Raw genomic sequence first — 13123 nt, forward strand, 5'->3', positions numbered from 1 at the left:
GATGAGTTGTTAGGTTTCAGAATAGTTAAGTCACAAACAGTAAATATAAATATCAAGTATTTTTATTCTAAAAATGGTTTTTGCAGTCATCAGAACAGAAGAGGACAAGAGGTTTAAAGAGGACGAGATTTTCATCCAACTGTGGACTTGGATTCTAAAGACTGAAAGGGCAACCAGGGAGGCAAGGCAGTAACCTGATTTCAATAGACAGCCAGGACGTAAGTGCGAGGCGGAGCAGGAGCACGCTAGGGTAGAATTCCAGAGTCGGCAATTACTTCACTTGCACCCTTTTCTGGAACGTCTGCCACCCTTCTGGCGCCTCCACAGGGAATGTGCCCATGTTGCCAGGGTACACTCGGCCTCAGTCTGGTCCTGCGGCCCTTCCAGCCTCTTCTGTTCCGCTCAGCTGTGCACTGTGTGGTCACTCTGAAAGCTCCTCCTGAGAGCTCTTGCTCTCTCCGGCTGCCTTGCCCAGCTTATCCTATTTTCTAGGCTTCTGCGAACTCCTTTTTCTCAAGACTTGGCTCAAATGCACCTTTCCTGTCAAGTCTTCTCACCTTCCTCAGTTAGAAAGGAACCATGCCTTCTGCTTGGGTAGACTGCATTTGTACCTAATTTTTCTCTTCCTTGTAGACCTTTATTTTGTGTCATGTCTGTGTACCTGTCTCACTGCCAGCCTGTGAACCCCTTGAGAACAGAGGCCAGTTTGATTCAGCTCCATGTCCCCAGACTGGCATCTCTCCTACACATTTTATGTGTTTGTTGATAGAATGAAGGTGAGTCTGATAAACTAACTTAGATGGAGATGTTACTGTGACTTAATATGTCATTGCACACTGTAGGCTTTTTATTTTTTAAGTTTCTGGAGTAAGGTAGGAATTAACTCAGATGATTGTTTCACTGATGATAGAATTTCAGGACACATGACAAGTGGGTGGGAGAGGTATATTTGAGCAAGTAAGAACCCTTCTCACAACTTCCCAGATTCCTGCATCGGTACCTGGGGGCTCTGCCAGCCACAGCCTAGTACAGATCTCCCAACAAGCCCTGCATGAGACATTCTGGGCCTGTGGTGTGGCACCACCTCAAGGCGAGATGGCCTTTTATCAAGGTGCTTTGATTCAGTACTTTCATATTGAAATCCCCTTGGCACAGGCCCAAGACTTTAGTACTTTAAAAAATACATAAATTTATGGATTCCAGTGTAATTTTAGTAAAAAATTAATATGTAGTGGCAAAACTTAAGGGATATGTTAAAATGGAAATATTGTTTTCATTGTTCCCTGTTCACATATGTAATGTATCAAAATTAGGTTCATATTGAATATACAGTTTATATCCTGCTGTTTAGAAATTGCATATAGTATTATGAGCATTTTTCCATATCATTAAGTATCTTTTGAAAACATTTTAATAATCATATCATTTATCTTATGGTATCACATGAAAAATTTAACTGTTCTCTTATTTCTGTTCCTGGATATTTAGATTTTTCTGTGTTAGAAAATATATACCCTTTGAGTATAAAAATAAATTCTAGAAAACTGATCTGAAATTCTTTAATTACATCTATGATTATTTTCTTATAATAGATTTCCAAGATTACCAGGTCAACATGAATAAGCATTTTAAAGACTTTATATATACTGTCATATTTCTTAAAATTTATACTAAATTTCACTCCTCCCTGGAGTATCAGAGGATATTCATCTTACAGCGCTTTCAGAAGTATTAAGCATTATCATTTTTTAATAGAATATTTGCCAGTTTTTTGTTTGCATTTCTTATATTATGGGTAATGTTGCACATCTTTTTCTATATTTGTTGGCAACTTGATTTTCTTCTTTGATACATTTCTGTACTTTTTCTTAACTGGTAATTTTTACCTTTTAATTTCTTAAAAGGTAATTTTTCTTAACTGGGCTTAGTACTGGAATCCAGGGACAAATGACAGAGCAGGTTGTCCTCTCTCCACCATGTTTTTCAAATGCTTATTAATTAGCTGGCTTTACTGATTATGAGTTTGTTTCTAAGACTAAGTGCACACCTTAAAAATATATTAAGTAGTTTTTTTGTATTTTGTTTTGCTTACCTACTCTTTTGCTTGGAAGCATAGTGTTATCAGGGTTTAAGACAATCTCCTTCAGCCTTCTGATTTTTATAGTTACTCAACCTACTTATTTCAAAAACATTGGCTTCCCTAGGAATATAAATGTGGCTCTTGCACATTTTCTGTGTTTATCTAGCCAAGCCTTTGTTTATTTAAATATACACATGAATATCTTACATAAACTGAAGATATGTTTGTATCTTTCACCATTATCTGAGGTGGCATTATATGGATCCTGCTGTTAGCCCATTTGTGAGAAATCAACCTCTGACCATTTTTATTTCACCAGTCACTGTGTAAGTATATGGATTTATATTGATTAAACTTTATCATCATTCCTGAAAGGTTAAATGTCACTGAATCCATTCTCAAGCAAGAAAGTTAAACAGAAAATATAAAACAGCTTAAGTACCCTGGGGTAATATTAATGGAGCATTATTTTAAGGTTGAGTGAGTCTTCTGTTAACCAGAGTGTAACGTCCTTACCAAGGCCTGGGCTCCTGAGGGGGAGGGATCTAAATATGTAGCACACAAGTGGCAAAAATGTATCTTTGTCAAATGGACAAATATGAGAATAATTATATAATAACATCAAATGTGCAGGGAGTACAGATCACAAGCCATGTTACTATGCAACATTCATGTAGTGAAGATTTAGTGAGGAGCTGCCCATAAAGCACATAGACTAGGCATTTACCTGTATTATTTGATCCATACAACTATCCTATGAGGTGGCTATCCATGTTTTTACAGGCAAATGAACTGATGGACAGAGGACAGTGCCCGAGATCACTCAGCCAGCAAATGGCAGACGAAGGATTTGAACCCAGCTCTGGGATCTGACCTTTCCATGCTGGGTCTCTGCTTTGGTAACCTAAAAACAGCATGGAGAATGAATTGTAGTAGGGATGGAAGCATGGAAGCAGTGACAATTAATTGGCAAATATTTATTAGTAGTATTAGTAAACTTTTTTCTCACAGTAGACCCCTGACATTTTTGAGGGTTTTGCCTGGCACTGCTGTGAACCCCCAAATCTTTGTATGTAGCACCAGGCAACAAGCAGAGAACAAATCCCAGTTGCAGTCCTGACCCTGGATGGAGTGCCAGGCTGGCTGTCATCTTCCTGCCCTGTGATGTATAGCAAATGCACTTCAAACCTGTGCCCCAACAGAAGTTCAAATTACTATAGGTCATGAAATTCAAGGTTGTTTTTTTTTTTAATATTTGAAACCTTGAATGTTAAATTGAAAAATACTAAGTCTCTGTGTCTTTAGCAATAATGTAAATAAGGACCACTAGCTCATACTTTAAGATGTACAGAGCAGTTTCACACCTTTCATACAGACTGTCAGGCTAGCCCTTTATGGGAGCCAGAGTTCTCAGCTGGAATTAAGAATAAGGTTGGGGGAGGGTTCCTTTCTTTTTTTTTTTTTTCTTCTTGAGAAGCAGAATGAAGCATTGGTTGAGAACAAAGACCCAAAAATCAGACTGTCTTGCTTCAAATCCTAGCTGCATGGTCTGATTACTTAACCTCTCTGTTGTTTATTTCCTCATCTATAGAATGGGGATTAAGGTAGGGCCTCTCTTACAGAGTTATTTTGAGAATTAAATGAGGTAATACAGGGAAATAATTTGGCATAATAACTGGCATTTAGAAATTTCTCTCTGTACATTTCTTTTTTCTTTTTTTGTTTTCCTGCTTCAAAGGATACTTCTCTTTCTTTTATTGATTTAATTCATGATGTTCAAAACATAGTTGTACAAAGTCCATAGTCTCACAGAAGAGAAAACTGAGAGTAAGAGAGATTAATACCTTACCTTTGATCATTCAGCAAAGTTGTAGTAAACTCAGTTCTAGAATTCAATTCCTAGTTTTGATTAATGCTCTAAATCACTGTGCTCTTTACAGAGACTTGGATATAAAAACCCATGGGAGTTTTACAGCTGTTCCTTTGCATTCACCAATTAATTGAAATACACAAAAATAAAGACGACTTACAGAAATGTTTTTAAATAGTTAAAAACTTATTTTAGAAAACAGAGTTCACTGCAGCATTTTTTTTCAAATTTCAAACACATGTTATTGTTTTACGGCTTGCTAGTTCACAAACATATGAATATGAAAAATTTTATAATATTTTAATGTTAAAATATTCAGGCTAAAATTACACAAAAGACCAAAGGTTTAACAAGAAATATATATTAAATTCCATTGCCTAAAATAGACTTTTACTATGTCTGTACAAATTACTTTAAATTATATAAATATTTGGAATACGTCTAACCATGAGACTCAACTATGTGCCCTAAAATGACACAAGCAGTGCCATGCCAACTTTCGGCATTTGTTTTTTTTCCAAAACACCTAGGATCATTATTGGTTTGAATGTGAGCTTCCCTTATGCTCAGCAACTGGGTTTGGAAGAAATGCCAGTGAAGGAGAGGAAGAGCTCCTCAGCCCCTTGGACGGAGGTGGTCAAGTCTGTGGGGCATGGTTAAGAAGGCTTTTTGCCAACATATCCTTTGGAACAACCATACCCGTGATAACAGAGTGTGAAGACCTGATTATTTTCAAATCTGATGAATGAGTCCAGCTGTTCTGTAGACCAGTATGGGGTATGTGAGAACATGGGATCACTGCAAAAGCATGTTTATCTCACTCCATCATTGCAGTGAACTTCATCTCCTGGGAATTTTCTTAAAGAACAAGTCTGGACAGACTCATGGCTTAATGACCAGGGGTCTCTACAAGCAAGTTGCTCCTAAGTTCCAGTTATGCAAAGATGGGGCCTGTGTTTATAAGGAAAGATAAGCTAGAGAGCCATGCATGCACCTTAAACAAAGATAATTTGTCACATCACCACCATTAATCTCTTAGTTCCCAGCTCACTTGATCCCAAGAGATCTGTTTTGTAGATTTATTGCATGTGAAGAAGTGTTTCTCCCAGTCCACTGAGTAATCAGTTCCTTTATTCATCCTTTCATTCAAAAACTCTTTATTGAGCACCTCCAAAATGCCAATATTATACTTTGTTTTGGGGGATAAAACTGTAAATAAGACATAACTCAAGCCTTTAGCCACATACAGTCCAATGAGGGAATCAGATTCCTAGACAACTAAACATGTTGTGATAAATGTTATGATAAAGGTGAACACAAAGTGTGTGCCTAATCTGTCTTCACAGTAATGGTGGTGAGACCTCCAGAGTGGCCCTCCAAGAAGACCTCTCGGATGAGGCCAGCTCTTGTGCTCTCCAGTACAGCAGCCACTCTCCACATGTGGCTACTTAAATTTGAAGTACATTAAAATAAAATAAAAAACTCAGTTCTGAGTTGTACTGGCCATATGTGGCCAATGGCTACCATATTGGACAGCACAGATGAGGAACATTTGCTATTCAACAGCACTGGCCTAGGCAGATTGGAAGGATGAGAGAAGAGGGTTTTCTCTAGAGTGAGCCAAAGCCTGTAGATGCTGGGGAAGAAATAGCATTAAAATGTGTTAGCTAAAAACATTTATTTTTAAAATGTATGCATGCATGTGCTTATTTATTTATTTATTATAAAGATTATTTATTTTATTATTTATTATATATATTATAAAGAAACATTTATTGTTTATGCTATAGCTGTGGATTTTACAAAGATGTGTAAGACATGGTGTCAGCCTGTAAATAACTTATATATATATGGGCAAGGTAGGAGTCATAAAAAAATTACCAAAAACTGTCTTTTAAGTTCAGAGGGTAGACTGATTATTGGGTGTTAGAAAGGAGAATTGGAGGGTCAGGCCAGTTCATTCTTCACCATGTTGTTGCTTTTGATCTGGGTCTTGAAGAGCTGTTAGGATTCAGACAGGGAGGTGGAGTTAAATCCCTTACCATGGTTAAAAAACCATTCAATTTTCACAGAGTTCTTCCAGTATTAGGGTCCAGTAAGCAACTGAGAAGCCGAGGGCTCTTCCCACTGGCATATTCATTAATGTCTTTCTACTAAGACTGCCGGTTATACAATGGGGAGCTTATTCAGCTCTGCCAACTTACACCGAATAGTCTCCCTTCTAAATGGTGTTAGCATGGATTAGTTTAGGGAAGCTTGAGCCAGATCTTGTTTGCATTAGGTGGCTGAAGAAAGGATTGAGGTGGGGGAGGTATTAAGGATTATGCAAATCACTGGTTGATATGTAGGCTGGAAATGGGAGACTTCTGTGAAAGCAGCTTTTATATGCCAGTAGGTGAAGGAATTTGGAAGGAGTTCTAGGCAGATCTGGAGCAGATAATTTAGGTAGACCCAATAAAAATATCAATAAACAATGTGTACATATATAAATTTTGTTTTCTGAATTGTACAATCAGATTTCATAAAACTCTTCCCTAGCCATTCATGTCCTAAAGTCACAGACAATGAACACTTCCCAGGTCTGTTCGGTGTTTTTTCTCCGCCAGAAGTGTCTACAAAGTGCAGTTGAGGTCTTGATCATCACAAAAGCCACTTGGCCTTCTATTTCTAGGATTATGGTGTACTTTGTTGTTTGGGAAACAACAGTCACAAAAATCTGTTTGAAGGCATTCTTTCAGTCATCCAGGAATAGAAGAATTCAAGAGAATGACAGAGAAGGTCTCCTTTACAAAAACTACTCTTAACGTTTTCTGAGACTCAGGTTGAGATCAGGTCTTTATAAATTGTGTAAAATGGTGACCAAATAAAGAGGAAAACAGTTTTGTAGATCACCATGTAAAAATCTCCTTTAAAATGGGGTAACCCATGCTTGCTTCTTTGTCCTTTTCCAGTGGAAAACTCTTCATAAGTCTAGCTTTTTAAAAAACAAAAAGGCAATTGGAAAGATGGCATAAATGGTTTGGGGCAGAACTTTTTTTCCCCATTATCACTTAGTATGTAATTTCTGAAATTTAGTTAAATGTATTTTGATATTTATTTAGGCACAAGGAATTCAAAAGGACAGTATTTACATGGATTTTATGTTTCAAGCTTTTCAAGACCAAGAATACATTATGAGCATATTACCTGACCACACAGTGGATTTTCTATTTGTTAGATTAACTGATTTCTACTCGACTAAAGGTTGTTGAGTCACCAAAAGTGCTGTAGGGTTGAGCACATTTCAAAAGGTTTACAGTGTCGCCTTTGGAACTCCAAGGTGGATCTTCTGCAAACAATCCTATTAAAGGCAGGCCTGACTCTCACACAGGAGTGGTGTTCCCAAAGTGTGTTTAAAAGTCAGTCATTCAGAACTCAAAACACAGTTTTCCGCACAAGAAATGTCAGAGATGGTTACTTTCCCAGGGCTGCCCACAAAAGCCTTTTATTCCGTAGTGTGTCTGAGTCTTTCTACACATGTGTGGAGAGAAAGAAATGAAGAATTCGGGACAGGACTTCCCTCCCACCATCCCTGGGGACCACACTTTTTATTTGCTGTGGAGGCAGCCACCTGGGCTTCAGTGACAAGGAAAGCAAATACATTTCTCTCTAAGAGGAGTGGGTCCCTAATATCCCTGGTACCGTCTTTTGTAGCATGAACTTTTATCAGTCATGATGTATTATTTTTTTAAAAGACAGCTCAATACCTCTGGAATTAAGTATGTTTTGAACTTTCTCTTCTTTTATTACTGTGAGCTCCATTATGGCTATTCCACACCATTACTGGATTTAGAAACCAGAGGAATGATGATCATATGACCATGGAAATCAATGTGCCTGGGACTCGTCATTAGCTAGGGCTACTGGCTTAAGGTACTGACATTTTCATAGCTCTTAAAAATAGCCACAGTGTGCTGTTCTCACATTTGATTGATATATTGTGACTTTCTAATGTCAGAACAATTGATTGATTGATTGATTTTTTTTTCAGCATTGAAATCAGAGACAGGAGTGATGGAGATGACATAGAGAAAGATTAAATCTCCCCACTTTGAGGGCTGAACTCATTGAAGTGATTGTATGCTTACTTCAGCTTAGAGAAAAAGCCCTTCATCTCCTAATCATTAGTAAAACCAACATTTTCCAACATTTTTGTCCACTTGGAGACTGTATCTATGGTTCCTTAAAACATGTCACTATCCCTCCAATGCTCCTTCACCTACAGTGATACATTTGGGAATTTCTAACCAGTATCACAGACTCTTGCTTCTTCTTTGCTTTCACTCTGTGAGGGTTGAGACTTGGTTGATAATGCAGACCCCAGGGAGCATGGCTAGTTGTCCATAGTGACCAAGGCTATTTTTGAAAAAAAAGGAAAAAAAGCAAAAACAGAGACATGGACATTAGAACACGTAGGAAATTACTTGTTTCTGTACTGGCTTTTTCTTTTTTTGAGAGGGCATCTCTCATATTTATTGATCAAATGGTTGTTAACAGTTAATAACAATAAAATTCTGTACAGGGGACTCGATGCACAATCATTAATCCACCCCAAGCCTAATTCTCATCAGTCTCCGATCTTCTGAAGCACAACGAACAAGTTCTTACATGGTGAACAAATTCTTACATAGTGAATAAGTTCTTACATGGTGAACAGTACAAGGGCAGCCATCACAGAAACTTTTGGTTTTGATCACACATTATGAACTATAAACAATCAGGTCAAATATGAATATTTGTTTGATTTTTATACTTGATTTATATGTGAATCCCACATTTCTCCCTTATTATTATTATTATTATTATTATTTTTAATAAAATGCTGAAGTGGTAGGTAGATGCAAGATAAAGGTAGAAAACATAGTTTAGTGCTGTAAGAAAGCAAATGTAGATGATCAGGCTATAGTATTAGGCTAAGTATTATCCAAGCTAGACAAGGGCAACAAAACATCCACGGATGCAGATGATTTCTCTCAAAACAGGAGGGGTGAGGTTCTAAGCCTCACCTCTGTTGATCCCCAATTTCTCACCTGCGACTGTGCCTGTCTTAGGTTGTTCCTCCCTTGAGGAATCTTACCCATCTCTGGCTAACCAGTCATCTTCCGGGGCCATACAGGGAAATGTAAAGTTGGTAAGTGAGAGAGAAGCAATATTGTTTGAGAAGGTTGGCTTTTTACTTCTTTGCAGATTTATGCCCTGTGGCTTCTATGCCCAGCATTTGTCTTGAGGTATCTTTACCACTTGGAAGAATTATGATACACAGTTGTACTGGCTTTTTTAGAGCTGCCATGACAAAGTAGTGTAGACGGGGCGGCCTAGACAACACAAACTCATTGTCTCACAGTGCAGGATCAAGGTGGCAGTGGTGGGATGCCCTCAGGGGCTGTGGGGGAGGCTCTGCTCCTGGCCTCTCAGCCTGGCTTGTTGGCGGCCACCTTCTCCAGCCGTCTTCACAGGGGTTTCCTCTGTGTGTCGGTGTCCTCATCTACTCTTTGCATAAGGATACTCATCATACTGGACTGGAGCTCTCCCCTATGACTTCATTTTACCTGAATTTCCTCTTTGGAAATGTAGTCACATTCAGAGGCTGGGGGTTCGGACTTCAACATACTAGTTGGCGGGCATGTTGGGTGAAGGGGGTACAATTCAGCCCATAACAGTTTCCAAAAGTAACCTAAGATGACTTAAATCTTAAAATATCAAGCAAAATCCTGATAAACCCTCCACGATTTGCTTTGCAAACTCAGATCTCAAATTCCAGGGACGTTCTGTGGGAATCTGTAAAGACTAACGGTGCTGAGTTGGCCTCTCCAGTGACGAGCTCTCCCTTGGTAAACATAGTAGCTTCTAGATTCATCCATTTCTGAAGCTTAAAAGCAGAGCTAGGACTAGAGTGAGACGAGAGGTTCACAAGGCCCCAGTTTAAGAAAGCGCTCACTCTCAGGGTAGTGCCAGTGATACCTTGGCACTGGCCTGTTTGCATGACTCTGAGAATGAGTGCCCCCTAAAGTCCTGTGCCCTGGGTGCCTCTCCTGCCTCACCATAGTCCCAGCGCTTCAGAGGAGGGTGAAAGCTGCCCATGCCATATTCACATAGCTCGTTCAACAACCTGGCAAACTCCTAGTGCCCAAGCACTCTCAGAAGTGGGCTGAAAGGGTAATTGCCAATGTGAGTCATGGGAGGGAATATGGGTCCTGATCCCCTACTTTGTTAGTGACAGTCACTGAGCCAGGAATAGATTTTGAGGTTCATGTGCCATAATACTCCATTCATAACCCAAGGAGATACTTGCTCATATTTGGTCTTATTCTCAGCTATGTGCTTGATGACCTAGAGAACAGTGTGGAGGAAGTGTATAGGTGCCCCCTGCAAGAGTCTCTGCCCAGGGTCAGAATATGATGAGCTCTTGGTATTGTATCAGTGCCGTGACCCTTCCTAAGTGCCCTGTTGTATTTTGAGAGCTGAAAAGGAGCACACAAAGCCTCATCTCTGCCTTTGGCTGTTGCCTTTGCCGTGAACTTGAGAAACCCGTTGCTGCTATGTCAGAGCAGAGCCGTGTGGCCCAGAGCAGGTATGTCCACACTGCTGGAGCAAGCTGCTGTTCTAGCGGTTGGCTTGGAGCTGTCTAGACATGAGAGAAATTTCCTTGTTACTCCCTGCAGCAACTGATCTGACTGCAGAAGCGATGCTGATGTTTTTCTTCAAGAAACGGCATGATTAGTAAGGCAGCAAACACTGCTGTTTTCTGAGAGACCAGTGAGGCTAGCTCCATCCAAAGCTTTCAGGATCAACATGTTCATTCTGCATAGGACCCTTTGCTCCCCACCCATTTTGCCTGTGAACATGTCCTTCTCTGAAGAGCCTACATGAATGCTCCTGGGGGAAGTCCAGCTCCATGTGAGCTCAGTGCTTGATGTGAGTCTGTAGAGCCTGACTAAATATTTCCTCATTCTGAGGGTAAAGTAAAAGCTATTTCTACCTTTCCATCTGACTACTAAAAATGTGCTGTAGAATTTCCTTAAGAAGTTAGTCTCTAAGGAGATAGAAAGCTAATTTTACAATGGGCCCCTGTTTTTAGTGTTCTGTGAATGTTTCACATTAATATTAGCAAAAACAAATTCACCAGTGACATGAGGGGAAAAAAGTATCAGTTTTAATAAAGACAGTCTATAACTTTCTCATTCTATAATGCCATGTAGAGCAACAAGAAAAATGATGTTCCATGTGGCATCAGTCTGTGGCAGCCTGTTTTAACACCATGAAGGTTACTTGAATTGTGTCTTTTGCTTGCATTGTATAATCTGAGGCCCTGCTACTCAAAGTAGGGTCCCTGACCTAGAGCATTAGCGTCCCCTGGGAGCTTGTTGGAGATGCAGGATTCTGAGCCCCACCTCAGCTTACTAAATGCAAACCTGCATTTCAATAAGATCCATAGGTGGTTCAGAGACACATTATGTTATGAGGAGCAGATTCTGGCCCAAGACCAGAATATTGGAGTTACTTTTCCTAAAAGCTGCTAATTAACTTCAGTAGTTATGTTACAGATTTTTTTTTCTGTCAAGTCTTTTTGTAGTTGGTCCTGACTTACTGAATCTTTCTAAGACTCCTTCAGTTTCTAATGAAGCTTAATTGATTAGCTCTATTTGTGAAGAGCTCAGGCCTAGTAAGTACACACTCCCACTGGGTACACAACTAAATAGTTTATGAGGTAATTCGTATTTTAATGTCTTTTCAAATGAGCCCTTTCAGTAATGAAATCCCCTGAGAAAACGTTACTGGTTCACAGACATTTCTTAGGATTCTGTGGCAGAGAGGCTGATGGAGCTGGAAGTTTTACACTCCAGTATAGTTTCAGTTCCAAGCAAGTCTCTTATTTTTCCTCAAAAAAGTTCAAATAAGGCTTTTTTATACCTTATTTTTTAAGACCCTATTCTCTCATTCCTTTTCCATATTAGAAATAAGACTTTCTTTCCTGAGTCAGTTCTGGAATGCCTGATTTCTGCTGTAAGCAAATAAGATGAGGGCTGCCAATGTCTATAATCTTTTATGACAAAGAAGGACAGGTGGAGAGAAAGAGAAAAGGGGCACACACACACACAGACACACACACGTGTGCATGCACACAGCACCTGGTCAGTGATTTGATGATCATTCATTATCTATATTTTAAATATTCTCAGCAGCATCATTTCTATAATAGATGATGAATGCATTAATCACTCTTCATTGAGGCTAAAGCCAAAATGGATCCCATAATGAGAAAAAATCATTTAGAACTGCAAAGTGGCTGAGCAACAAGACAGTTATCTGCAGCATGGCAGAACTCTGTCCAAAGGGAGTTACAGCCAATTCCCTTTAAGTGAGGGAGAAAGCAATGTCATAGGTGTTTGCTGGCAGCTATCTGGAACATGTAATGGTGAAGGGGCTCACCTTTCTGCTTTCATGGTTGGGAAGAGAGAAGACACACACACTCTCTTGAAGCCAGACTTGCAGGCAAGGAAGAGTAGTCCTAGCACATTTTTTTCTAGTTCTCCCTCTGAGGAAGGTTTAGACACCAGGGTGGGCCGGCTGTGCTGACATGATGCCTATGGCCTGTCCTATGAATGATGGAGAGGCATAGCTTGACCCTACTTTGCATGATACAAAGATCGCAGCCTCCTAGCCTGTAATGGATGATGAAAAACAGCCTTTGTTTACCATTTTGCCCTTTAATTTATTAATAGCACCCCTCTCTGAAGGAGCGAGATTTCTTAGCTGGATGTGGAAGATAAGAGAAGATCCTGCAAGGAGTCGGGGAAGGCCCCTCCCAATCACTGTTCACAGTGGCGGTGTTGGTCCTCACAGGAGAAAAGCCAGAGCGATGTGACAGGTCACTGAACATATTCCAGTGGGATCTGTGGCCATTCAGCTGGCTTCAGATTATGTTTTGTTACCTGATGGTGTTGGATAAGTAAGATAAAAAGTAATGACTTTATGGGCTATGTTTTAATAACATGTCTGTAGGTCACTTGGAACAGGGACAGTGAAGAGCTGACACAGTGTTTTGTTTCGTTTTCTTACAGGCAAGGCCTGGATTACCTTCATGGTAGTCTATACAAATCCAAATGATACACAAGCCAAATTTAGTGGTAAAT

The 13123-nt window shown here is 39.6% G+C and overlaps 1 protein-coding gene and 1 long non-coding RNA gene across 5 annotated transcripts in view; both read left to right on the forward strand.

Moving 5' to 3' along the window:
• CREB5 (cAMP responsive element binding protein 5) overlaps positions 1 to 13123 on the forward strand; it is a 385945-nt gene that overhangs the window by 301905 nt on the left and 70917 nt on the right. The window lies entirely within an intron of this gene.
• Positions 1387 to 5569, forward strand: LOC130684299 (uncharacterized). Its single transcript, XR_008998518.1, has 2 exons — positions 1387 to 2406; positions 2864 to 5569. It is a non-coding gene; the product is annotated as an uncharacterized LOC130684299 (long non-coding RNA).

Source organism: Manis pentadactyla, chromosome 7 (assembly GCF_030020395.1).
Source record: "Manis pentadactyla isolate mManPen7 chromosome 7, mManPen7.hap1, whole genome shotgun sequence".
Classification (NCBI taxonomy): Eukaryota; Metazoa; Chordata; class Mammalia; order Pholidota; family Manidae; genus Manis; species Manis pentadactyla.